The sequence below is a fragment of the Scyliorhinus torazame genome, chromosome 7, assembly GCF_047496885.1.
Source record: "Scyliorhinus torazame isolate Kashiwa2021f chromosome 7, sScyTor2.1, whole genome shotgun sequence".
Classification (NCBI taxonomy): domain Eukaryota; kingdom Metazoa; phylum Chordata; class Chondrichthyes; order Carcharhiniformes; family Scyliorhinidae; genus Scyliorhinus; species Scyliorhinus torazame.
Genome location: NC_092713.1, coordinates 265,058,341 through 265,085,880, shown reverse-complemented (window position 1 = coordinate 265,085,880; position 27,540 = coordinate 265,058,341).

Genomic DNA, 27,540 nt, shown 5'->3' with positions numbered 1-27,540 from the left:
GCAGTGGCCTCCTTCAACGCGCCGGCCCCGTGCAACATGGCGCAGGGCTACAGGGGCCGGTGTGTAGGAAAGGAGACCCCGAGCCAGAGAGGCCAGCTCACCGATCGGTGGGCTCCGATTGCGGGCCAGGCCACATTGGAGGTCCCCACCTGGGGTCGGACACCCCCTCTCCCCCCACAGGCCGCCCCCTGACCCTTCAATGCCGAGATCCCGCCGGCTGAGAGCAGGTGTGGACGGCGCCGGCGGGGCTCAGCATTTTTACGATGGCCGTTCGGCCCATCCTGGGCCGTAAATCGGCGGGCTGGTCGCGTAGCCGGACGCGTAGAGCGGCAACCACGCCAGCGCCAATTCTCTGCGGAGAATCGCGTGCCGGCGTCGGGGCGGCATGGAGCGATTTGCGCCGGTTGCGGGGATTCTCCGGCCCGGCCCCAGGCTGAGAGAATCACGCCCACTGTTCTGTAACCAACACCCTCCCAACACGGTGGCAGCAATGGGATAAAAACCCAGAACCTCACTAAAATGCAGAGGCAAACCAAAATACTGGCAGACTGAACAAAATTCAACAAATCAATCTGACCTGAAAAGAAGGTCCTAAGAGGTGCAGAGGAATACACATCAGAAAATGTTCCAGAGAAAGGTCTGGAAGATGAAGACAGAGGTTTAAACTTTCTTATTGCAGCAGAAGACTCCATTGAATCTTCTTTAGAAGTCCAGTTTCTGGGTGCAGAGTGAACACAACCTGCAAGGGTGAGCTAGATCTCTTAAAATTCCAGGCTGCAGAAAGCCCTAAGAACTCATTTCAGTAATTCAGTGACAGAAGTTCCATTTGTCAGAAACCTGTTGGGGCTGGTTTAGCACAATGGGCTAAATAGCTGGATTTTAAGGCAGGCCAGCAGCCCGGTTCAATTCCCGTACCAGCCTTCCCGGACAGGCACCGGAATGTGGTGACTAGGGGCTTTTCACAGTAACTTCATTTGTAGCCTACTTGTGACAATAAGCAATTTTCATTTAATTTCATTTCAAAATCCAATGCCCAAGCCAGAGTCTGAACACATGGCATCCAAACACATCAAAACAAGGAGCAAATTTATTAAATATTTTGAGAATTTCACCACTGTCCAGGTCAGGAAAAGGCAAGCAGAAGCTTCAATTTGACCAACTTGACAGTTTAAAAAGTAAACCTCTGAACAAAAAAATTTGGCAGGAAGCCGAACATTGTTACATTTAAAAAAAAAAGAAGCGCGACATCGCCATTTTCTGGAGCCCGCAGCAACTGGAAAATATGGGGCATCCTTTTGCCGCTGAGTGAACGTTGATGCTATCCTGAAATGCAGAAAGCCCTTGAAGCTGCACATACACTTTCAATTTGGACTAATCCAATAGAAGGCTGTGGAGACATTTTTAAAACATACCTGGCAGGATTCACTAATCCCACGGCAGAGTGTCCACGTCATTGTAAATGGCGTCGGCATGAATGGGCTGTGCCGAGGAATAATTCTGGCCCCTACAAGGGGCCAGCACGGCACTGGAGCGGTTCACGCGCTCCAGCTGCCGATCCCAGCGCGAACTGTCCCAATCACAAAATTGGGGTCTTTGGAGGAAAATATTCTTAAGATACAGCATCACTTCAGGTTTAAATAAAAAGTCAGAAGAGGAGCAGGTGAACACGCTGCTATACTTGATGAGCCCGATTGCAATTGACATCAGTTTAACAGAGCAAATTAATAAATCATTTGCAAAATTTGAAGAGGTACTAAAATCATTCGGCATTTATTGCAATCTGAGAAGAAATCAAAAACTCAAAAGAGCTAAATTCAATAAGAGAGTACAACTGCCAGGAGAACCAATTGATGCACTGGCGGAAGGTTGTGAATATGGAGTTTTAAAGTCTGAATGCATCAGAGACAGAGTAGTGGTAGAAGTAACTGATGTTATTCTCTCTGACCTCCCATAAGTAATTAAAGATCTAAGACTGGAGGAGGCAATCCAGACAGCCAGAATTCCATGAGCAGTATTCACAGGGCAATCTTCAGGAGAAAGAATAAAATATGATGCAGAGGCCAACCCTCAGCCAGCTTGTCAGGCCACAAAGACACAAGGACACTCTAAGTCAGGGAAAGCAATTCTCAAATAGGCCAGCAGAGCGACTATGCTAGTGCTGTGGAGTGAAGCGCCCTCACAGGCGAGAACAATGTCCTGCACGTGCAGCCCAATATTTCCAATGCGACAGGATTTGACACTTCGACAAACTGTCCAAGGCAATTCCTCTGAAATGCGTGTACGGCCGAAAGCTAATCCACAAAGTTGAGACTGCAAACTCAGAAGACACACAGCCATGCTTCTTGGGTGAGGTCAAAGATCTTGGTTTCTCATTTTGAAATGTGGTCATTCCTGTCAATGGACATCTAACAAATTTTAAATTTGATACAGTAGTCAGTCTTGTCAGACAAGGAAACCGTGGCTGAAAGACCTTTGGTTTTGGTCAATGGACACTTTACAGGTCTGGAGGAATCCGACTTCCAGTCATTGGGATGATCCTGTAACCACTGAGGCATGGCGGAAAGCAAATCTTTCAGCTGATGTACATCGTCCTTAACCTCTCTCCTGAGCAGGAATGCTTGCTTTGGCTAGGATCTCCACAAAATGGCAGTTGATGTCAAGACAATCTCTGTCATCAACCAAACAGAACTGCACAATTCCGAGTACTCAAACAAGAATAGAGTATCCTGAATGGAATTTCAGCTCGGAACTGTCTTCTATCTTTGAGGGGCAGGTTTGCCCATTCTTGTTACAGGCCCCAGAAGACCCTCAATTGTCAGACCTGCCAATCACCCATGAGGTAACTGCCACGCCTCCAGTGAAAGTGCTGAAAGACAGTGATCAGCAGTCCTCTACATCCATCCCCAATGACAGTACACCATGTCAAAACTGCAACTGCCAGCCAACATGCCAAACCATAAGAGATACCGGAACATGGTAGCTGCCGTCCATGGCTGAAAACAAGAAGCAGAGCATGTAGCACTAATCCATCGCAGGAATGCTCTTCCTCAGCCACAGAAGACATCGGGATGACCCACTCGCTGACAAAAAAGGTGAAAGAAGAGACAAGGGGACAAATACAATGTTCGTCCACCCCACAAGAAATTAGTTAGTGTAGCAACAGTCACCAATCAATGCGACAACCAAACCAACCAAATGCGGTTCAACATGAAGGAATGGAAGAAAAAAATGAAAATATACCCAGGTATAAACTCAACCTCCAGACCAACAGGAAGAACCAGCAACAACAGAGCCTACCATTCTGACAGAACTGTGAATGAGCTATAGAGAGTTAAAAGGCCTCCAGGCCTGAACCTTTAAATTCAACAACTTGAAGCAGGGAGATGGGGTTATGATTATGTAGCAATAGTAATAACTTAGTAACAACAATGTATGAGATTGATAACAATGTAAGACAAGAAATAAACTGGTATCATTCTAAATTTTTTGGATAAAGACTTTGGGTCATAGGTAGTGTTAATGTGGGCTGATGCCATCATTGTCCACAAAGTGATGTAAGAAGGCATATGACACAACCCCAGGGTCAGTGCGGTGTTGAGCAGAGACATGTATGGACCAAAGTATGGAGACAGCTCTAAGCCTGTACCCTTTGCTGTATATAGTTCTAGTAGTTACAAAGACTTACAGTTAACCTACAGAAGACTATGGGGCTTCTTTAAGACATACAGTTCTGTAACTAACACCCTTTCAACAGGCAGCAGCTATCTTTCCTGCTAAAAGCCTCTTCTATGGATCCAAAAACATTTCTACGCCCGCACGCCCCTGCCGTTCCATCCCACCCCACCACTATCCCAGACTGCAGCTGGAAGGTCACCTACAATTAGCTGGAGTAATCCCCAGGTGGTGGGTGATTGACAGGTCTGGTAAAAAGGCCTTTAATAGGGCCTTTCCATATTCAAAATCCTCGAGGTGGACTACCTGTCTGACCCTCTTCCCAAAATCGATAAAATTCTTTAATGGTAGGACATGATCAGGAAGCTGGTTCCCTGTGCTTTTGCTGGTTCTGCAACCCCACCACCCACCCAAGCTTGTTCTCACTCAAGTGGGCTGGTAAAATTCTGTGCTATAAACTCTGTCTCTGCAGATTCTACGGACCTGCAGTTATTTTCAGTATTTTCTGTTTTTAATGTGTTGATAGTTATTGAGGAATGAATATTAGATAGCATTGTATGATAACTTAATCACATAAGAACTAGGATTAGGAGTAGGCCATCTGGCCCCTTGAGCCTGCTCCACCATTTAATAAGATCATGGCTGATCTTTTTGTGGACTCAACTCCACTGACCCGCCCACTCACCGTAACCTTTTATTCCTTTACTGTTCAAAAAGCTATCGACCTTTGCCTTAAAAACATTCATCAAGGCAGCTTCAACTGCTTCACTGGGAAGGGAATAAAATAGATTCATGACCCTTTGGGTGAAGGAGCTCCTCCTCAACTCAGTCCTAAATCTGTTCCCCCTTATTTTGAGGCTGTGCCCCCAGTTTAATGTCACCTGCCAGTGGAAACAACCTTCCTGCTTCTATCCAATATATTCCCTTCATAATTTTATAAGTTTCTATAAGATTCCCCCCTCATTCTTCTAATTTCCAATGAGTATAGTCCCAGTCTACTTAGTCTCTCCTCATAAGCTAATCCTCTCAACTCCGGAATCAACCTAGTGAATCTCCTCTGCACACTCTCCAATGCCAATACATCCTTTCTCAAGTAAGGATCAAGTTAGCCTTAGCTTACTGGTAAAGCTCTTGCCTCCGAATCAGAGGGTCGTGGCTTTAAGCTCCATTCTGCAGATAGGAAGGTATGGGATGGGGCATGGGATACTGGGACATGAGCATCTAACCTCAGTTTACACTTCAATACAATGCTGAGGGGCTTTTGTGCTGTCAAGACATGCTGTCCCATTAGGTAAATGTAAAAGATCCCATGGCACTAGAAGAAGAACAGGAATGGTTTCCTGGTGTCCTGGCCAATATTGTTGTTGATGTTGCTAACCAATATCATTCAAACAAATTATGTGCTGTACTGTTGAAAAAGGATACATGCTGTCAAAACATTTTGTCTTGCACACATCAGGACAGATGCAGGAATACAACATTTCAAAGGGAGCAACACTTTGTATGGCATGAGAAAAAGATGCTGATTGGTTGGCAAGTTGACTCTGACTGGACTAAAGTAACTGCTCTTTCATTTTGTGACGCATTGAGGTGAAATTGGATGAAATTGTGCTTGGTAGTTTCTGTTTTTGGGTACTGTAGCGCACAATGACTTACGCGAGACGAGAAGCGATGAAGTCTATCTAGGCTTTATTAAGCGAGATTTGTCCCCAGCAGCTCAGCAACAGAATGAGGCTGCGGGGAGAAGCTCGAGCTCTTATACTCCGCCTTCAGGGCGGAGCCAGAAGTCGGCAAATCCAACCAGGACCCGGGACCTGTCAGCCAATAGCCTCTCGGCTTCACAGGTACCACATTACCCCTAATACATACCACCACATTCACCCCTTGATAAAAAGGAACCTGGCGGGGTGGTGGTTCGCATGGTGGTAGGGGTTCACAAGGCTGGCCCTGGAACAAATTTCGGACTGTGTTAATACAGCTTTAGCCCTACACTGGGCTATGTACAAGTTTGTGAGAACTATTTACAATACGGGCAAAAAAAATTTTTTTTTTGTTACAACAACATTCTTGCTTTTTCTTGGTGTCACGCGGATTCCACGAGTCGAGCGGGCGGTCTGGTCTTCCTCGCCGATCGCCTCAGCCCCGGTGGTGGTGCAGGTGCTTGCTCGGGCGTTATCGTCTCCGGGAGCGTTTCGCTGTTTGTTCCTGTTTTACTCCTGGGCGGGCACGGGAGGAGGACCGATCCCCCCGGGAAGATGGCGGTCGCTGGGTGCGTCGGTGGCAGGGAGGGGGTGATCGGTGTCGGGGGTGTGTGTGTGTTGCCGGCGGGCGCCAGGTCCCGCAGGGAGACTGTGTCCTGTCGGCCGTCGGGGTACGCCACATAGGCATACTGCGGGTTCGCGTGGAGAAGGTGGACCCTCTCGACCAACGGGTCCGATTTGTGCGCCCACACATGTTTCCGGGGTAAGATGGGTCCTGGGGCCGCCAGCCAGGTCGGCAGCGATGTTCCGGAGGAGGACTTCCTGGGGAAGAAAAGGAGGCGCTCATGAGGCGTTTGGTTAGTGCTCGTACACAGCAGCGACTGGATGGAGTGGAGAGCGTCCGGGAGGACCTCCTGCCACCGGGAAACTGGGAGATCCCTGGACCGTACGGCCAGTAGGACGGTCTTCCAGACCGTGCCGTTCTCCCTCTCTACTTGCCCGTTCCCCCGGGGGTTGTAGCTGGTCGTCCTGCTCGAGGCTATGCCCTTGCTGAGCAGGAACTGGCGCAGCTCATCGCTCATGAAGGAGGACCCCCTGTCGCTATGGATATACGCGGGGAAACCGAACAGTGTGAATATGGTGTCAAGGGCTTTAATGACTGTGGCCGCTGTCATGTTGGGGCAGGGGATGGCGAAGGGGAAAAGGGAGTACTCGTCCACCACGTTCAGGAAGTATGCGTTGCGGTCGGTGGAGGGGAGGGGCCCTTTGAAATCCAAACTGAGGCGTTCAAAGGGGCGGGAAGCCTTGATCAGCGGCTCTCTATCCGGCCTGAAAAAGTGAGGTTTGCACTCTGCGCAGATGTGGCAGTTCCTGGTGACTGTACGGACCTCCTCCACAGAGTAGGGGAGGTTGCGGGACTTTATAAAATGGTAGAATCGGGTGACCCCTGGGTGGCAGAGGTCTTCGTGGAGAGCTTGGAGGCGGTCTATTTGTGCGTTGGCACATGTGCCGTGGGACAGGGCACCGGACGGCTCGTTCAGCTTTCCGGGACAATACAAGATCTCATAGTTAAAGGTGGAGGGCTCGATCCTCCACCTTAAGATCTTGTCATTCTTAATTTTGCCCCGCTGTGCATTATCGAACATAAAGGCTACTGACCGTTGGTCGGTGAGGAGAGTGAATCTCCTGCCGGCCAGGTAATGCCTCCAATGTCGCACAGCTTCCACTGTGGCTTGGGCTTCCTTTTCCACTGAGGAGTGGCGGATTTCTGAGGCGTGGAGGGTCCGGGAGAAAAAGGCCACGGGTCTGCCCGCTTGGTTAAGGGTGGCCGCCAGAGCTACATCGGATGCGTCGCTCTCGACCTGGAAGGGGAGGGACTCGTCGATGGCACGCATCATGGCCTTTGCGATATCCGCTTTCATGCGGCTGAAGGCCTGGCGAGCCTCTGTCGACAGGGGGAAGGTAGTGGACTGTATTAGCGGTTGGGCCTTGTCTGCGTACTGGGGGACCCACTGGGCGTAATATGAAAAGAAGCCCAGGCAACGTTTCAGGGCTTTGGAGCAGTGGGGGAGGGGAAATTCCACAAGGGGGGGCATGCGTTCGGGGTCGGGGCCTAGTACTCCATTGCGCACTACGTATCCCAGGATGGCCAAACGGTTTGTGCTAAAAACGCATTTTTCTTCGTTATATGTGAGGTTCAGGGCGTTTGCGGTCTGAAGGAACTTTTGGAGGTTGGCGTCGTGGTCCTGCTGATCGTGGCCGCAGATGGTTACGTTGTCGAGGTACGGGAACGTGGCCCACAACCCGTGCTGGTCACCCATTCGGTCCATCTCCCGCTGGAAGACCGAGACCCCGTTCGTGACGCCAAATGGGACTCTTAGGAAGTGGTATAGCCGCCCGTCTGCCTCGAAGGCGGTGTACTTGCGGTCACCTGGGTGGATGGGGAGCTGGTGGTAGGCGGACTTGAGGTCCACGGTGGAAAAGACCTGATACTGAGCAATCCGATTGACCATGTCGGATATGCGGGGGAGAGGGTACGCATTTAGCTGCGTGTACCTGTTGATGGTCTGACTCTCGTCTACGACCATCCTTTGCTTCTCCCCGGTCTTTACGACTACCACCTGGGCTCTCCAGGGACTATTGCTGGCCTGGATTATGCCTTCCTTCAGCAACCGCTGGACTTCAGACCGGATAAATGTCTGGTCCTGGGCGCTGTACCGTCTGCTCCTAGTGGCGATGGGTTTACAATCCGGGGTGAGGTTTGCAAACAAGGACGGTGGTTCAACCTTGAGGGTTGCGAGGCCGCAGATAGTGAGTGGGGGTATTGGGCCGCCGAATTGGAATGTTAGGCTCTGGAGGTTACACTGGAAGTCTAATCCCAGTAATGTGGGCGCGCAGAGTTGGGGCAGGACGTAGAGCCTGTAGTTCTTGAACTCCCTCCCTTGCACCGTTAGGTTTGCGATGCAGAACCCTTTGATCTCCACTGAGTGGGATCCTGCAGCTAGGGAAATCTTTTGCGTGCTTGGATGAATGGTCAGAAAACAGCGTCTTACCGTGTCTGGGTGAATAAAAATTTCAGTGCTCCCGGAGTCGATCAGGCATGGCGTCTCGTATCCGTTGACCAGCACCGTTGTTGTCGTCGTCTGGAGCGTTCGGGGCCGCGATTGATCCAGTGTCATCGAAGCCAGTCGTGGTAGTAGTGTCGCGGCGTCTTCTTCGGACCCCGTGGAGCCGTCGATGCTGGGGTCCTTTGTTGTCAACCAAGATGGCGGCGTCCATGAATCGCACGTGGCCGGGGGTGGACAAAATGGCCGACCCCATGGGTTGCACGTGGTCGGGGGTGGACAAAATGGCCGCCCCCCCGTGGCTGGGGGGTCACAGATGGCGGCGCCCATCCTCCCCTCGTGGTGTTCGGGACCCAAAATGGCGGCGCCCGCGGGTCGCACATGGGGCGCTGGGGGGGGGGGGTTGGGGGGTGATTGGGATGTGCTATCCTCGTTTTTCTCCGGGGATTGCGGCGACCCCCCGGGACCGGCACACTGCCGCGTAATGGCCCTTTTTGCCGCAGCTTTTACAAGTAGATGTGCGGGCCGGGCAGCGCTGCCAGGGGTGTTTCGCCTGTCCACATAAATAGCAGCGGGCCCCCCTGGGATGGTCTGGCGCTTTAACCGGGGGGGGGGGGTGCCGGGGAGTTGGTCGCGACGGGGGTCCACGGAGCCCAAGGGGCTGATCGCGCGGTCGGGCCCGTAGGCGCGGGCGTTTTGGGAGGCCACATCAAGGGAGGCCACAAGGGCCCGTGCCTCTGAGAGTCCTAGCGACTCTCTTTCAAAAAGTCTTTGACGAATTTGGGGAGAGTTCATACCTGCCACGAATGCGTGACGAATTAGCAGGTCCGTGTGTTCGATCGCGTTCACCGGCGGGCTGTTGCAGCCTCGTCCCAAAATCAGCAGCGCGCCGTAGAATTCCTTGAGCGATTCTCCGGGAATTTGCCGTCTCGTCGCGGGTTGGTGGCCCGCGTAGACCTGGTTCATGGGCTGAACGTAGATGCCCTTCAGCAATGCGAGCGCCGTCGGGAAATCCTCTGCGTCTTCTATTAGTGAGTAAATTTCCGGGCTTACCCTCGAATGCAGGACCTGCATTTTCTGCTCTTCCGTGATCCGGCCGGGGGCCGTTCGGAGGTAGCCTTCGAAGCATGCTTGCCAGTGTTTGAACACGGCCGCCGAGTTCGCTGCATGGGGGCTGATCCGCAGGCACTCCGGGGCGATCCGGAGCTCCATAGTCTTTTAAGCTCGCTTAATAAATTGTAGCGCACAATGAATTACGCGAGACGAGAAGCGATGAAGTCTATCTAGGCTTTATTAAGCGAGACTTGTCCCCAGCAGCTCAGCAACAGAATGAGGCTGCGGGGAGAAGCTCGAGCTCTTATACTCCGCCTTCAGGGCGAAGCCAGAAGTGGGCAGATCCAACCAGGACCCGGGACCTGTCAGCCAATAGCCTCGCGGCTTCACAGGTACCACATTACCCCTAATACATACCACCACAGGTACTACAATGGCCTTTGGGTTCCAACTGGCATCTAATGTGTGGGAACATACTTCAGCTGTGAAGTGCACCAAATGCTTCCTTAGTAAAGTGGTTAGCACATATGCATTTGGTGTGCACTGGAAGTATGCTCTCCAGGCAGATCAAGGCATCAGTCAGCATGCAATGCTGGTTTGATTCCAGGGCTGCCATTTTAAAGCTCAACACTTCAGCCAATGTCCTTTCTTAACCAGGGAGAGCTGAGGACTCATTAAGCAGCAAAATGGACAATCACCAATGCTACTTAATAAGATTTTCAATTACTTCCAGGTTAGTCTCTGGCTTATTTCTTCTGGTAGTTGCGACAATTGTTACGCATTTTTGGTGGATTCCATTGTCTCGAGCTTTGAAAGTGTGCAGGAAGTGGTGTGGCGGATGCTGAAGTCCTTTTTTTGCCATTTTCAAGGCATCTACACAATTGTTTCTAGACATCAGTTCACTAGTAGTCCATCCTCTGGGGATTGGCATTACAGGGAGAATGAGCAGAGGCCAGTTAGCATCTGATAAACTGCTGGAAGAGAGAGGAAGAGGAGGAGTGGGTGGGAAGGCTTTCAGCTTGAAGCCATACCCACACAGGATGTCCATGGAACAATTCTCTTTCCTGAACCTCAGCAATGACCAATGTTTGAGACATCGTACTTTGCTAAGAGGAACACCACTGATGTCTCTGAACTGATGCAGCCTCAGAGCAGGCTGCATTGCTTGTAGCTGTGAAAGTGACTGGCTATGAAATTTTATACATCTGTCTCCATCCAATCTGAAGCTGGAGATAAATAACAACATCTCCATGCTGTCTGAGGCATGATGTCCAGACCTCATGATTTGCGCCCATTTTCGCATTGAATTTCCAAGTGGGTAAAGATGTTCTGTCATTTAAATTTTAGCCTCTGCTTCATTGGCAGCAGTCTCCCAAAAGATGTCCAAAGAAGAGGAGCGATCGTGGGTTGCTGGGGTGGGGACTGTTGACCAGTATAGTGAAAGAGTGATCAAGAGGTGGAGGTTGGCGGAGGGGGGCAGGGGGGGGGGGGCATTGGGGAGTGGTCACTGCCAAATTTAAAGCTGATTTTCTGGACAAGCTGCGATTGCAGAGCAGAATAAGGTTTATTGAAATTTCTGATGTATATGTTTACCGCCTGATTTTTGATATTTTTATAGCCAAGGATCTAAATACATTTCTTTCCCCCCCCCCCAGTTTTGCTCTTGTCCCTCTAAGCTCTGCTTATTCTCACTACATCCCTCTGATTTACTCATCCCTTCCTCTTTGTGCAGCAATTTTTCATTTTACCTGTTTTGAAAACAGGGAGTTGCAATAAAACTTTGCTGCGCTATGAATTGTGATAAATTATATCCAAAATGTTGATATATTTTAACTAACAACATAACTGAACGTTTATCACATGGATATTATGTTTGATGCTAGTCACAATTTGCCAGGCAGCTGACATATCAACTCTAGGTAAAGTTATAGAAATGTGTTTTTTTATTCTGGTGAATAAACTTAATTGACAATACTTTGTAAAGCCAAAATAGGGTCACTGTGAAATGATCAAATCAAATCCCTCTTGCCCTGAACGAAAACAAATTCACAAAATTTACAAAGCTTCTATAGGTAAAACAAATCTGAATACATTTCTGAAACTTAGTTTAGAAAAATGTTCTGATGACTGTACACTTGGAAAATTGCACGGCTTTTGAGACTCTGAAAAGCCATTTATCTTGATCCTCTAATATCACAATGATCCTTGATCCTATAAAGTAATTTTACACGAGTAATATGAAACTTATTTCAGGCTTATGATATAGAATTAGATCCGCTACTTGAAATGAAAAGGAAGTGCCCTTAAAAGAAATCACATAGTTTTGACAGCTGCAAAGGCAAAATGTCACGAAATTATGACACAAATCATGAGACTTGGTTGAGCCTGTTCCTCATGTGCACTCTTTCTTTGTAGGCAGCTGCTCCCTGTGTGAACAGTGATAGACCAATGATATCAGCATGGGACCTGCACTCAGTGAAACTGTATAAAAGTTTAGGACACTACAAGAAAAGATCTGAAAGTGTGTATCTCTTTGGGGGATACGTTTATGTATTGCAGGTTCCAGTCCAGTCCGTCACATATAATCTAAGGGCCAGTATTGTGAATGGACTAACAGGTTCTGATCCATTGACAAATGTTAACATTATTTTTCATCATTGTTTTAACATAGAATTTACAGTGCAGAAGGAGGCCATTCGGCCCATCGAGTCTGCACCGGCTCTTGGAAAGAGTACCCCACTTAAACTCGCACCTCCACCCTATCCCCATAACCCAGTAACCCCACCCAACACTAAGGGCAATTTTGGACACTAAGGGCAATTTATCATGGCCAATCCACCTAACCCGCACATCTTTGGACTGTGGGAGGAAACCGGAGCACCCGGAGGAAACCCACGCACACACGGGGAGGATGTGCAGACTCCGCACAGACAGTGACCCAAGCCGGAATCGAACCTGGGACCCTGGAGCTGTGAAGCAATTATGCTATCCACAATGCTACCGTGCTGCCCACTTCATTGTTGTTGGGTACATGAAAAGTAAAGTTACTTTACAATGTCCTGATGTGTGGATATTGTTCCCTTCCGCATAAATTAGTGCATATGTGCTGAAATTAATTGCACGCAAATGCCACAACACCAGCATTGCTCATATTTGTGAAAGTCTGAGGAACAGAGCGAAAAAGAAATGTGAAGGTAAGGGATCCTGACTCTATTTGAGGAATGAGCCCTGGAGCTCACAGGGGAGGAGCAGGAGTGGGCCTGTGCAGAGAGCGAGGTTACCCTCGGAGAAAAAAGTGAGGAGCCACTGCACCTTCATCCAGCTGGCCAAATTATTTAAAAATTCATTTACGGGATGAGGGTGTCGATTGGTTTAGCACAGGGTTAAATCGCTGGCTTTGAAAGCAGACCAAGGCAGGCCATCAGCACAGTTCAATTCCCGTACCAGCCTCCCTGAACAGGCGCTGGAATGTGGCGACTAGGGGCTTTTCACAGTAACTTCATTTGAAGCCTACTTGTGACAATAAGCGATTTTCATTTCATGGTTAGGCCAGAATTTATTGCCCATCCCTAGTTGCCTTTCAGGAGGTGGTGGTGATTTGCCTTCTTGAACCGCTACAGGCCTTGAGGTGTAGGTACACCCGCTGTGCTGTGAGGGAGGAAGTTACAGGATGTTACCCCAGCGACAATGAAGGAACAGCGATATCTTTCCAAGTCAGGATGGTGAGTGACTTGGACGGAAACCTCCAGGCGGTGAGGTTTCCAGGTATCTCTTGTCCTTCTAGATGGTAGTGGTCGTGGGTTTGGAAGGTGCTGTCTGAGGAACTTTGGTGACTTCCTGCAGTGCCTCTTGTAGATGGTGCACACGGCTGCCACTGCCCATCGGCGGTGGGGAGTTTGAATGTTTGTGGAAAGGGGAACAAGCAAGCGGGCTGATTTGTCCTGGATGGTGTCGAACTTCTTGAGTATTGTTGGAGTTGCACTCACCCAGAAAACTGGAGAGTATTCCATTACATTCCTGACTTGTGCCTTGTCGGGGGTGGATAGGCTTTGGGGGGTCAGGAGGTGAGTTACTCGCCATAGGATTCCTAGCCTTTGACCTGCCCTGGTAGCGACAGTATTAATATGGCTAACCCAGTTCAGTTTCTGATCAATGGTAACCCCCAGGATGTTGATTGTGGGGGATGCAGCGATGCTAATACCATTGAATCTTAAGGGTTGGTGGTTAGAAACTCTCATGTAGGAAATGGTCATTGCCTGACACTTGTGTAATGGTAACTTGCCACTTGTCAGCCCAAGCCTAGATATTGTCTAGATCTTGCTGCATTTGGGCATGGACTGCTTCATCACCTGAGGAGCCGCGAATGGTGCTGAACATTGTGCAGTCATCCGCAAACATCCTCACTTCTGACCTTATGATGGAAGGGAGGTAATTGATGAAGCAGCTGAAGGACCTGAGGAACTCCTGCAGTGGTGTCCTGGAGCTGAGATGATTGATCTCCAACCACCACAACCATCTTCCTTTGTGCCAGGTATGGCTCCAACCAGCTGAGAGATTCTCCCGATTCCCATTGACTCCAGTTTAGCTACGGCATTGACTGGGCAGCAGGCATTCTAGGACTCCCATCCCCAGCTCCCTGATTAGTGAGTGATCGATTATTTTCATGCCCTGGTCACAGAGGGGTGACGACATGTTGGGGGAAGGGCGCACCCAATTGTCCAATCTCCATGAAGCAGGAGGCAATGAGGGTATCTCTCGCCCTCCTGCCCGGGTGCACCTTTGCCCCCACCTGGCCACCATCCTCAGCCTCCACAACAGGCTCTTCCCCGGTGTCCTCCTGCCGGTGCTCCTCATTTGTGAACACGTGTCCCTCCTCACCATCGCTACCTGAAATATCTTCACCCCGCTGCAGAGCTAGGCTGTGGAGGGTGCAGCAGGCAACAAAAATGCAGGAGACCCTCTTGGGGTTGTGATGAAGGGCTCCAATGGACCTGTCCTTGCAGAAGACCCTGATGGAGCCCTGGACGGACCCCGTGACAAAGAGGTTCTGGGGTGCTGTGCCCTTGATTGCCACAGGGAGTGGGTGTGGGTGCCAGGTCACCAGGACATGATACAGGTGTTCCTGCATTTCTCCTGCAACGGCTGGAGTCTCCTTCAGAAAACGGGTAGGATTCCTCATTTGAGAGACTCTAGGCGGGATTCTCCATTGCCCAACGTCAATATCGTAATCGGTGATCGGGCGGAGAATCCCTTCTGACGTGGTCCGGCGCTTGGCCCTCCAACAATGCAAATCTTGCCCATCCCTGCTGACATTCCTCCCCCATAACACATATGCAAGAGGGTAATCTGACCCCCCCTCACTGACACTCCATCAGAGACCCCTCCATTAGGCCCCCCATCAGACTCCTATATTATAGACCCCCATATCAGAGACCCCCCATATCGGTGACCTCCTATATTATAGACCCCCATATCAGAGATCCCCCATGTCGGCGACCCCCTACATTAGAGACCCCCGTATCTGATACGTCTCCATATCAGAGACTCCATCAGAGACAGCCCCATATAAAAGAACCCCATATCAGAGACCCCCATCTCCCCCTTATCAGCAAACCCGATATCAGAGACCGCTCCATATAAGAGAACCCCCATATCAGAGACCCCCATATCAGAGATCCCCCTCATCAGCAGCCCCCATATCAGAGACCCACATAACAGAGATCCTGATTAGAGGCCCCTCATACCAGAGAACCACCCATATCAGAGACTCCTATTAGAGATACCCCATATCAAAGAATCCTGTATCAGAGCTAGCCTCCATATCAGAGACCCCTCATATCAATGACCTCCTATATTAGAGATATGCCATCAGAGGCTTGGCCCATATCAGAGACCCCCCTATCTGTCACCCCTACCTGGAAGTTAAAGAGCAGTCACGTCAGGAACAGTGGAAAATCATTGCTTTTTCACTTACCTGTCCCTTACATCTGCTGCCTCAGACAGAAATGTAAAAAGCAGCAGCTGTTACTTCATATAAATCCAAAACACATCACAAGTCTTTATAACCCCTCCCCCCCGCCCCCTCACGATCCTTTGAACTGGGAGGCTACTATTCAATTTCAAAGAGAAATAGCTTTTAGTAGGCTGCAACTGACAGAGTAATAGCTTTGAGACAGCCAGGTGTTTGAGTGTTTATTTTAATTTCCCTTCACTTGAATGCAACTTATGTACCCTGCTAACCATCTAGCTATGACTGACAGGTTGTCACCAAATCAAAAGCAGTTAAGTACTTTCTGCTGAGAAAAAGAGGAAGTGAAAGCACTTATCCCCTAGATGTTTATAAACATTGTGGTTAATTTCACAGCAGGGCACTTGAGATCCATTCAAGTCAGGTCTCTGATATGGGTGGGTGACTGATGGGGGGGTCTCTGATATGGGGGGTGTCAGATATGGGTGGCTTCTGATGGGAGTCTGATGGAGGAGTGTGATGCAGGGGTCTGATGAGGGGGTGATGGGGAATGAGGGGGTGGGCAGGATTTGTGTTGCATGGGCGAGTCTACAATGGATTTCTGGGGAACCTGCGTTAACTATTTACCCCCTTGGCCCACCATGAGGTCCACCTCATCAGTGCCATGCTTAATGCACCAATCCATGCCCACGCGAATCCCAGCCAAGAAAGCCATAGCATTACGGAGGCGTGGAGAATTGGACATCCCGCCCATTATTGAATGCAAATGATTACGAAAAACTCATTTTCATCCTCCCGCTGGCACAGGGCATGTAGCTTGTTGCCGCTGCGGAGGGGGACTGGATCATTGGAGGGCACCAATCTCGCTTTTGGCCGACGTGTGATTCTCCGCCGCATCAGGAACTATGCTATCTGTGGTGGGAGATGGAGAATCCACAACATATTGTCTGAGAGCTCCATGGAATGTGCGATTTAGATATATCCAAGGGCTTCTTTGTCGCTTTCATGCTCCCTGCATCGCTGGTGCAACCTCCAGCCCTGAGCCTGGCCTGTGGCCTTCTCGTTTTGATCTGGAGGGTATCTCCTGAGTGCCGTTGCACAGGAGAGTCTGTCTCCTCCAGCGCTGTAATCAACAAGCTTCCAGCTCCATTCCTATTTTGATCAGTATCCTGCGAAGGATGAGAAACAGGGAAAGAACATAAGAACATAAGAACTAGGAGCAGGAGTAGGCCATCTTGCCCTTTGAGCCTGCTCCACCATTCAATGATATCATGGCTGATCTTTTGTGGACTCAGCTCCACTTTCTCGCCCGAACACCATAACCCTTTATTCTTCAAAAAACTATCTATCCTTATCTTTAAAACATTCAATGAAGGAGCCTTAACTGCTTCACTGGACAGGGAATTCCATAGATTCACAACCCTTTGGGTGAAGAAATTCCTCCTGAGCTCAGTCCTAAATCTACTTCCCCTTATTTTGAGGCTACGCCCCCTAGTTCTGCTTTCACCCACCAGTGGAAACAACCTCCCCGCATCTATCCTATCTATTCCCTTCATAATTTTATATGTTTCTTTAAGATCCCCCCGCATCCTTCTAAATTCCAACGAGTACAGTCCCAGTCTACTCAACCTCGCCTCATAATCCAACCCCCTCAGCTCTGGGATTAACCTAGTAAATCTCCATTGCACACCCTCCAGTGCCAATACATCCTTTCTCAGGTAAGGAGACCAACACTGAACACAATACTCCAGGTGTGGCCTCACTAACACCTTATACAGTTGCAGCATAACCTCCCTAGTCTTAAACTCCATCCCTCTAGCAATGAAGGACAAAACTCCATTCGCCTTCTTAATCACCTGTTGCACCTGTAAATCAACTTTTTGCGACTCATGCACTAGGACACCCAGGTCCCTCTGCACAGCAACATGTTTTAATATTTTATCATTTAAATAATAATCCCTTTTGCTTTTATTACCTACCAAAATGGATAACCTCACATTTGTCAACATTGTATTCCATCTGCCAGACCCTAGCCCATTCACTTAAACTACCCAAACCCCCCTGCAGACTTCCAATATCCTCTGCACTATTTGCTTCACCACGCATCTTAGTGTCGTCTGAAAACTTGCACACATTGCAGTTGGTCCCCAACTCCAAATCATCTATATAAATTGTGAACAATTGTGGGCCCAACACTGATCCCTGAGCGACACCAGTAGCTACTGATTGCCAACCAGAAACACCCATTAATCCCCACTCTTTGCTTTCTATTAATTAACCAATCCTCTATCCATGCTACTACTTTACCCTTAATGCCATGCATCTTTATCTTTTGCAGCAACCTTTTGCGTGGCATCTTGTCAAAAGCTTTCTGGAAATCCAGGTATACCACATCCATTGGTTCCTCGTTATCTACCGCACTGGTAATGTCCTCAAAAAATTCTCCAGAACTGGGCTGCCCCATGCATTTGCCCTCGCCCACCTGGACTCACAACTGCCGTTCAGCTTGGGTGTCCCATGCCCCAAACCGAAGATCATTGGAGGTTCTTTGAGGAGGGAGATATGTTCGGTTATCACGACTGGCCATGGACATCTGGACTGCGAGATCCACCTTTGAATCGGGGGGATCGGGACATGAAGGAGCCTGACTTGCAGACTTTGAGGATCAAGGAGAGATGCCACCCTCTTGGTACTTATTCCCAAGCCACAAAGTTGACAGCTCTGACATCTAACACTGAATTCCAGACTTGTCTCTGAAACTGTGGAAAGCTGATGGTGCGAAGGGCCAATTCCTGAGGGTCAATTAATCTGACCTGCATGAAGCACAATTGGTTTCTCCTTAAGGGAAAGAAGTGCTAATAGGCACCCTGCTTAGTCAGGCTGGAGAATCCAAAGAGTGCATAGGCGTCATCCCTCCATACTTAGCCCTACTGGACCCCCCCCACCCAGAGTGGGCACTGAGTTGCTTTGTCTTCTGTGGTCTCATCAACGCTGCCCAAATGGCCTGGTTACTTGGCAATCATCATTTCCCACCCCCACCCCTTGTGCCCCACACCAGCCATGTAACCAGACACCCCGCCCCATGCCACAGAGACCAGACTCACACAGCACGAATAACAGTGCTTCATCAGTGCTTTACTTGCAGAGTGCAACAATACCGTAATCGGTGGTCTTACAGTCTGATGGGTGGCCTCTGATGCAGGGGTCGCCCATGCAACACATATCCTGCCCACCCCCCCAAACCCCATCACCCCCTCATCAGACCCCTGCATCAGATTCCGCCATCAGACCCCCATCAGAGGCTACCCATCAGACTCTAAGACCACCGACTGCGGTATTGTTGCCCCCTGCAAGTAAAGCCACTGATGCTGATCAGTTGACCTCCTCTTTGTTCTACTCACCCTGACCCCCAACCTCCCAACCCCCACCACTGAGCCCCCCCCCCACAGAACTCCCCCCACCGGTCCCCCGAGACTGCCTAGTGGCCTCTGCACTTTGGACTCCCCGGTGTACAATGGAGAGAGTAGTGGTGAGCTCCTTCCTCCCTGGTGGAGGGTATGGCACCGGTTTTAAAGAGCAGTAGTAATTCATGCCGATGTAACATCACGCCTGGGGGGTGGAAGATTTGTTGAGGGTGGAAGAAGCGAAGTTAAGCCAGCTAAGTCTGTGATAATGAATTCAAATGCATACAAATCAGGTTCGCTCCCTTCCTGGGCCTGAACATGCTCACGTCATCAGAGGGGGGCTGGGAATATCGCATTCTGCAATCTCGACGGCACAAATGCCATTTTTGGCCTCTCGGGAGATTTAGCGCCATTTCAGGATTTGCGCCTATTGTTAACAGGGCCGGTAAATCCCTACCAGTGTGTCGATTGGTCATTTCAATGATTGGAATGTACTACCCAGTGGGAAACACACTGCTGACTGGCTGTATATCCAACAGGGGGCGAGGTGTGTTTGGCCAACATGACATATCGCTAGCCTGCAGTTCTTAAAGGTAACCTGGCTCTTTTACAGGGGATGTGCACTCTTGCTGCAGTAGCTGCTGGGGCTATGCCAGAAAGATTTTGATAGAAGGAAGGTTACTGCAAATGAGGAGCAGACCAGAGAGATGGCTCTCAGGATCTCTGATGAGTTCCCAGTCCAGGAGCTCAAGTGGAGGAAAGAGGCTATATTTCCAAAGGTGATCAGGAGGCCTTCAAGGCAAACACTGTGAAGGGAATGGGTGTCAGAAGCCATGAGGTGAATTCCTGGAGTCTGTCTTTGGGGACTTGGCTCGAGTGATGGAAAATGTTTGATGACCTTAAGGTCAGTGAAAGCATCTTCAAATCCCAGCCACCGCACCACCAACCCCTCATCCTACTCAATGCACCACAGCCCCCAGCACTCACCCAACAGTAATATTGCTGATACCTAACATTCAGATGCTCTACCACATGCTCACACATTGAACTATGCTGCTAGCCTCACACCAACCTCTTGCAACTTCCACATGCTTCTTGCTATTTAACACAACAGGCACATCACCCAAACATATGCAGCACATTCGCTGACATTCTTCTCTCTCTTGCAGGACAAGGCCAAGTAACTGCAGAGAATAGTAGAGACCTGACAGCAGAAGGCGTGCGTGCTTTGGAGGAGACAGGGCTCTGAATTACAGAACAGCAGTCGCTGAGGCTACTGCATCCAGTATTTGTGAGAATATTCAGGATGACATTATGTCCCTGACTAATGCACCTTCTCAAATTCTATTCCTCTCCCATCCAGTTGTCTGGCCTGAAGTGCAAGCTGCAAACGATGTGACCATGCACCCACCTCCTTTTCCACACTCCAACTTCTGTGTTTTTGCTTTAAGGTACCCACAAAGCTAATTAGTAGCGCAGCCTTACCATGAAGGGTGCAAGTAACAGCAGACCTCTGATGAAGCACTGTTATTTGATCTGACACTCACAGCCTCCAGGCTCACGCATTATGTGAACTTTAGGGGGTGATGCAGAGTTGGGACCAGCATGTGGTGAGTCACCAGGCATGAGTGGGATGCAGTCAGGCCAGGGGTAAGGACAACACATATATAACCTCCCGAGTGGGCGAGGTCGTAGATGAGTTCAGCTGACGGGGATTCAGATGAGGGCTTCGAAGTGGCAGTATACAGGAGGGCACTGATCATACACACAGAGGTGCTTGGTGCATTGGTAGACTTGCTGCAGAGGCCGATGACACGATCAATGAGCATGGTGAAGTCAAGCTTCCACTTGGCACAAAGCTTTGTGGAGTGTTTAGAGCCCGTTCTTTCCACTGTAATTGGTGACCAACTCTATGATAACACTGTGGACTCAGACACAATGTCGTGTCAGGTGGGCAATGTCTAAGCTTCCATTAGAGCACAGGCAGAAGCCACTAATGCTCCAGTGTTACAGTGAAGCTGAGAATGAGGTTGTGAGATCTCTGCTTGCTGACTGGCAAGCTCAGCTTGATGCCATTGCAGGTTGACACTGCTGCCATTATGTCTAGGAATTCCAGTGCCTGACAAGCAGTCTCTCACAGCAATCCAGCAAACTATCCTTCAGCAGATTACAGGAGACAACACCCTGGGGGAGTGGCTCCTTGTGCTCCATGTTATAGCCCAATTATAATCCCCCTTAGTGAAAGCAGGGTTTCAGCTGACAGGCCGTCATGCTCCTCTGCCCTCAATGTCAAAATCCAGCACCAATCCCTCTGAATGCAAAATCTTTTCCCAACTCCTCCAACAACACTGAACATCCACTCACTCTGCAGCAGCAAAAGAAAGTTAAAAAAAAAACACCTGACCTGGAAGTTCCATGGTGATCCCTTTAATTTTAACTAGTGTGGGTTCCATGAACAGTTGAACACAAGTTGCTCAGTAAATATTTAAGGGAGAGCATTAAAGGGACCTGCGATGTCCACAATGGCAGATCAGGTGACGAACCAGCATTGGACACGGGCAAGAGCAGAAAGCTTAGCCCGTTGTTTGACATCACAATCTACCCGCTCCGAGAGCACAAATGGCACACTCACACGCATTATCAATCATGTCATTCTGCAGGATCTGCGTCAAAAATGCCCAGAAGAGATAAGGCTGCAATTTTAAAAGTTTCAGGCCTCTGTAGCAGTGGCAACTATGGTTCTATGGAACTAAATATTGTGGCTAACGTTTTAACAGGAATCAACTCCGGCTAATTTAAACTCACAAATGTATTAAATACATTGGTCCTTTTTGGAAGAGTTGGTCAGATTTAATTTTCTCTTTTATATAGCTCTGCAAACTTGCTTTGATTATTGTGAGGAATCAAAGAAAGACTGTAATGTAATCTGAAAGATTTAGTGTACTCTCTCAATATCCATGTAGTAAGGGTAACTTAAGACTAATTTACTGGAATGGCGTAAAGAGAAAGCTTTATATGTTTATTTTGTGAGAGTAAGGGTCTGAAGTGATGTGCATTATATAAGAGAGGTCATGGTATATCAGAGAGCATTACAATGAACGACTATTGTGCTTTGAGCTTCACAGAAGATAGCGATAGGACTGTTCAACTTAGACTTATTTATGCTCCAGACCAGTTACTTTAATAGCTTGATGCATTTTGTGGTTCTATATCATGAGGAGCATTTTAACTGATAAAATCAAACAGATGGCAACAAAAGATCTCTCTGTGTCAAAGGAATTTCTTATCAATTGACATCCGTAATCATTTATCTTGAAATATTACGGCATTTATCTGAAAGGATTTTGAAGTCTGTTTGTTAAGCAACTTGATGCTCAAAGGCTGTACAAGAATACCATGTAAGGCTGTGTTAGAGGAACTACAGTGTGATTGATGAATAATATAACTGTTTCGGTGGTCTCTGATGACGTATAAATAGGGAAGTCCTGTGAGCCACCCTTAAACGCTTTATTTTCAATTTAATAATTTATTGTGTCAGTGAAGCATCATAGCTAATTCCAACAATATCTTGTCTACAAAAATACTTATTCATTCTTAATTTGCTTGGTATTTCTCTTTATTAATCGATGAAGTAATAGATGAGAGAGATGTAGCAGTAATAGATTTCTTAAAGTGCATTTTTTAAACTTTAATTTTGGCATGAATGTGGCATCCTCCTGGGCACTGATTGGCGAGCAAAAGCTGCCAATTAATACCAACTAATGTTCATCGGTGCTGAAATTGGAAACTAGGCAAGACCACCAGGAAGGAGATGTCTTGCATTGACAATAATTTTCATCAGCTGCAGCATATAAGCAGCCTGTGGAAAATCCTTCCTTTAAAAAAAATTAATTCTGGCATTTCTTGGTACAATAATTCAATGACTGCAAAGAGGGTGGCACAATGGCACAGTGGTTAGCATTGCTGCCTTACAGGTCCAGGGACCCAGGTTCAATTTCAGCCTTGGGAAACTGTGTGGAATTTGTACGTTCTCCCCATGGATATTGGTTTCTCTGCGTGGGTTTCCTTCGGGTGCTCCAGCTTCCTCCCACAGTCCAAGATGTGGAGGTTAGGTGGATTGGCCATTCTAAGTTGCCCCTTAGTGTCCAAATGGTTTGGTGGGGTGCACTTTCAGAGGTCCGATGCAGACTAAATGAGCCGAACGGCTTCCTTCTGCACTGTCGGGATTCTATGATTCTATGAATGTATGAGAGTGCTTTGCAGAAATTGAAACTATTTCAATGGAGGGTTCAGGGGCTGGGGGGTGGAGATGCAGTTGTGGAGGGGAGGGTCACAATCTACGAAGCACAATTCCATATATTTGAGTATGCATTTCTAGGACTTGACTTTCCTTAACTGAATAGCAATTCAGTTTCAATGTGAACATAATTCCTCACATGCACAGCTGTCAGAAATGGAGTCAATGGGTGTGATCTAACGGCTGCATTGCGCCGGACGCGAATCCGCGCAAGCCAGATAAATCGCGGGAGATGCCAAAATCGGGAACCACGCCTGGAGCCGATCTGTTCCTGATATAATCAGCCCGCTCCCATGGTGAGATCTGGATCCCGCGACAGCTTGGTGAGAAACCATTATTCACCAAATTAAGGCCAATCTCCATCCCATTAACAGAAAGGAACTCCCTATCGAACGGCCTCCCGTAATCTAACTGGCTCCCCAGCGAGTGGTCACGCGGGTGCGGTTTCGTGCACCTTTCAAAAACGTGAAGCTAGCACATGGACTACTGTGGGGATCGGAGGATCTGAGTAGCTATCTTTGTCCAGGGGCCCAGGGGCTGCTGCCCCTGTGCTCGGAGGGGACGAGAGGGGTGGGCCGCCATTGATGGGGGTTACCCCTGGGCTGGGGGGTCCAGCATTCCTATAGGTCCCATCGAACATCCAGGACAGAGCCCATCCGTGATAATATAGTGCAGGTCACTGTAACCGTCACTGACCGTGGTGGGCGCTTGCTGCACAGCTTAAGACTATCGCTAATAGGGGGCAAATCTAGTAATGTGAGCACTTCACAGCTCCCAAATGATTCTCATAATTAGATGTGCCATGTCGCAGGTGCGTGTTGCTGTCTAGCATGCCAATCAGATTGTGAGAATTCAGATACCCCCCTTCCCTGGAGTTTTCCCACCCCACATCTACCCTCCCCTCTGCCCTGTCAACAATCCCCCTCACTTGCTGGTTAGCCCTGGTGAGACCGTGGACTTACCCAGACATCCTGGTCCGTCACTGAATGCCTCTTCGATAATTCCCATGCAGTACCGGCAGTGACCACTGCTCCTGGTGGCACTGCCGACATTGCAGAACAGCCGGCCTCTGATTGGCTGGAAGCATGATGAGATGGGCTTCTTCCTCATAATAATGAAAGGTCCGTCAGCTATAAGATTTAAGTGGCGTGACCCCAAAGTTTACACTGGGGTGCAGAGAGTCCAGCCCCTGTGTAACATCCAACCTAATTTTTGTTAATAATTGGATTGGATTGGATTGGATTTGTTTACTGTCACTTGTACCGAGGTACAGTGAAAAGTATTGTTCTGCGAGCAGCTCAAACAGATCATTAAGTACATGAAAATAAAAGAAAAGAAAAGAAAATACATAACAGGGCAACACAAGGTACACAATGTAACTACATAAACACCGGCATTAGTTGAAGCAGACAGGGGTGTAGTATTAATCAGGTCAGTTCATAATTGGGTCGTTTAGGAGTCTGGTAACGGCGAGGAAGAAACTGTTTTTGAGTCTGATTGTGCGTGTTCTCACACTTTTTTATCTCCTGCCCTGCCATACCAGGCTGTGATGCAGCCAGATAGGATGCTTTCTATGGTGCATCTGTAAGAGTTGGTAAGAGTTAATGTGGACACGCCAAATTTCATTACTTTCCTGAGGAAGTATAGGCCCTGTTGTGCTTTCCTGGTGGTAGGGTCGACGTGGGTGGACCAGGACAGATTTTTGGAGATGTGTACCCCTACGGAATTTGAAACTGCTAACCATCTCCACCTCTGCCCCGTTGATGCAGACAGGGTGTGTACAGTACTTTGCTTCCTGAAGTCAATGACCAGCTCTTAAGTTTTGCTGGCATTGAGGGAGAGATTGTTGTCGCTGCATCACTCCACTAGGTTCTCTATATCCCTCCTGTATTCTGACTCATCGTTATTCGAGATCCGGCCCACTATGATCGTATCGTCAGCAAACTTGTAGATGGAGTTTGATGTGTTATGTAAGTTGGTTCAACGTTGACTGCAACTGGATGCAGTGAAACTAGAAACAGGCTTCTGACACAGGAGATGGTCCAACACTGTTTTATTGAACTTCCTGATTGCTGTACATAATCTGCTGTGAGTTGACACTCTATCAATCTAACTGATAACCTCCTACTGGCTTGACCAGACTAACTCTCTACCTCATGGTGATAGTGCTCACTGGCTTGTGCACTCTGACTATCTCAGTAGCTGTGTCCTGTAGAGAGAGGGAGAGTCTTAATGCCCTGTGTGCTTTATAGTGGTGGTGTCCTGTCTGGTGATTGTCATAATATACATCAGTACATTATGGTGCAATCACATACACACACTGATGGACATGCAGTAGGACCAACCAGCATACATAACACCGCAGCCAATCACCAGTGAGAGCACAAGCAGTATAAAGACAGGGGACAGGAGAGTTCCCGCTCATTCTAGCAGCAGCCAGCTCAGAGCACAGAGCTCACAGCCTGCATCGCAGACGTTCACCATGTGCTGAGTGCCTCACCATAGCTAGTGATTTGAAAGGGTCCACAGTTAAGCTGGTATTGCTTATACCCACGTTTACAGTATGTTAGCATAGTTGAACAGTTAATAAAATAGCATTACACCACTTCCAGAATTGTTGGCTTGTTTGTAAACCAGAACACCCAACACAACAGTGATTGGTTGTTATGTGTCGTGTGTGTTCATTGGTTATCCTGTGTGTTAATCACTGCCTGTCTGCATCTCATTATATACATGAGTGGATATTATGACAGCGCCCCTTTTTGAAGTAAATTTTGGAACGTGGCGATATATATACATGCATGATTATATACAAGTGGTGCGTGAATGAACATATGTACATGGGAAAGGTGTCTATCGTGCAGATACAGAGCAGACTGAACAAAATTTACAAGATTTAAATCTATAGATTCAGTCTTTGTGGCGGGCGGCCTCAGAGGTGGAGGGGGGGACGCCGGCACTTGGACAGACGGGATTGCTGCCATGTCGGTGGCCTCATGGAGGTGGGATCGCTGCCAGATCGGTGGCCTTGTGTTGTGAGATGTCCGGAGGAGGCATGATGACATGTGGAGAAGTGTGGCCAGGCAGTGGGCAAGGAACCTTTCGTAGCGCCCTCCTGTTGCGCCGTAGAATGGAGCATCAGCCATTTGGACAATGAAGGACCTGGGGCAGCCTGCCTGACGACAATAGCTGGGGCTGACCAACTTCCCTCAGGCAACTGGACACGAACAACATCGTCTGGAGCCAGTGCAGGTAGATCCTTGGCATGAGCATCATACGCGATCTTCTGCTGGTCCCTGGATCGCTGCACTTTCTGCAGCACCGTGAGGCGGTCAAGGTCTGGAACATGGATGGCTGGAACAGTCGTCCTCAAGTTGCGGTTCATGAACAGCTGTGCCGGAGACAAACCAGTCGACAGAGGGGTTGCCCTGTATGCCAACAGCGCCAGGTTGAAATCCGAGGCTGGGTCTGCAGCCCTGCACAGCAACCGCTTGACAATATGGACCCCTTTTTCAGCCTTCCTGTTTGATTGCGGGTAATGGGGACTGGATGTGATGTGACTGAAGTGGTAGGATTGTGCAAAGTCGGACCACTCTTGGCTGTAGAAACATGGGCCGTTGTCACTCATTACTGTGAGTGGTATGCCGTGCCGGGCAAACGTCCCTTTGCAGGCTTTAATCACTGACTTGGATGTGAGTCCCGACAGTTTCACCAGTAATAGACCAAGAGCACGTAATCACGCCCATTTGTGTGAAAGAGGTCTATCCCCACCTTGGACCACGGAGAAGTCACGATCTTGTGCTGTTGCAATGTTTCCTTGGGCTGAGCTGGTTGAAACTTCTGGCGTGCTATGCAGTTGAGGACCGTGTTGGCAATGTCCTGGCTGATGCCAGGCCAGTAGACTGCCTGCTGAGCTCTGCGTCTACATTTTCCGACCCCGAGGTGACCCTCATGGATCTGTCTGAGCACCATGGCTTGCATGCTTTGGGGAATAACGATTCTATCTAGTTTAGGAAGGGTCCCCTCGACAACCGTTAACTCGTCCTTAACGTTGAAGAACTGGGGGCACTGCCCCTTTTGCCAGCCATGGGCAAGGTGTTGCATCACGCGCTGCAGAAGAGGATCTTTGGCAGTTTCTTCACGTATCTGGACAACTCGTTCATCAGTGGCTGGGAGGTTGCTGGCACACAACTGCACCTGTGCCTCGATGTGGCGAATGAAGTCGCCCGGTTCACACGGCATGGTGATGGATCGGGATAGGGCATCCGCGACAATCAGCTCCTTGCTCGGTGTATAGACGAGTTCAAAGTCATATCGGCGGAGACGAAAAAGAATCCGCTGCAGCCGAGGTGTCATGTCATTTAAATCCTTCTGGATTATG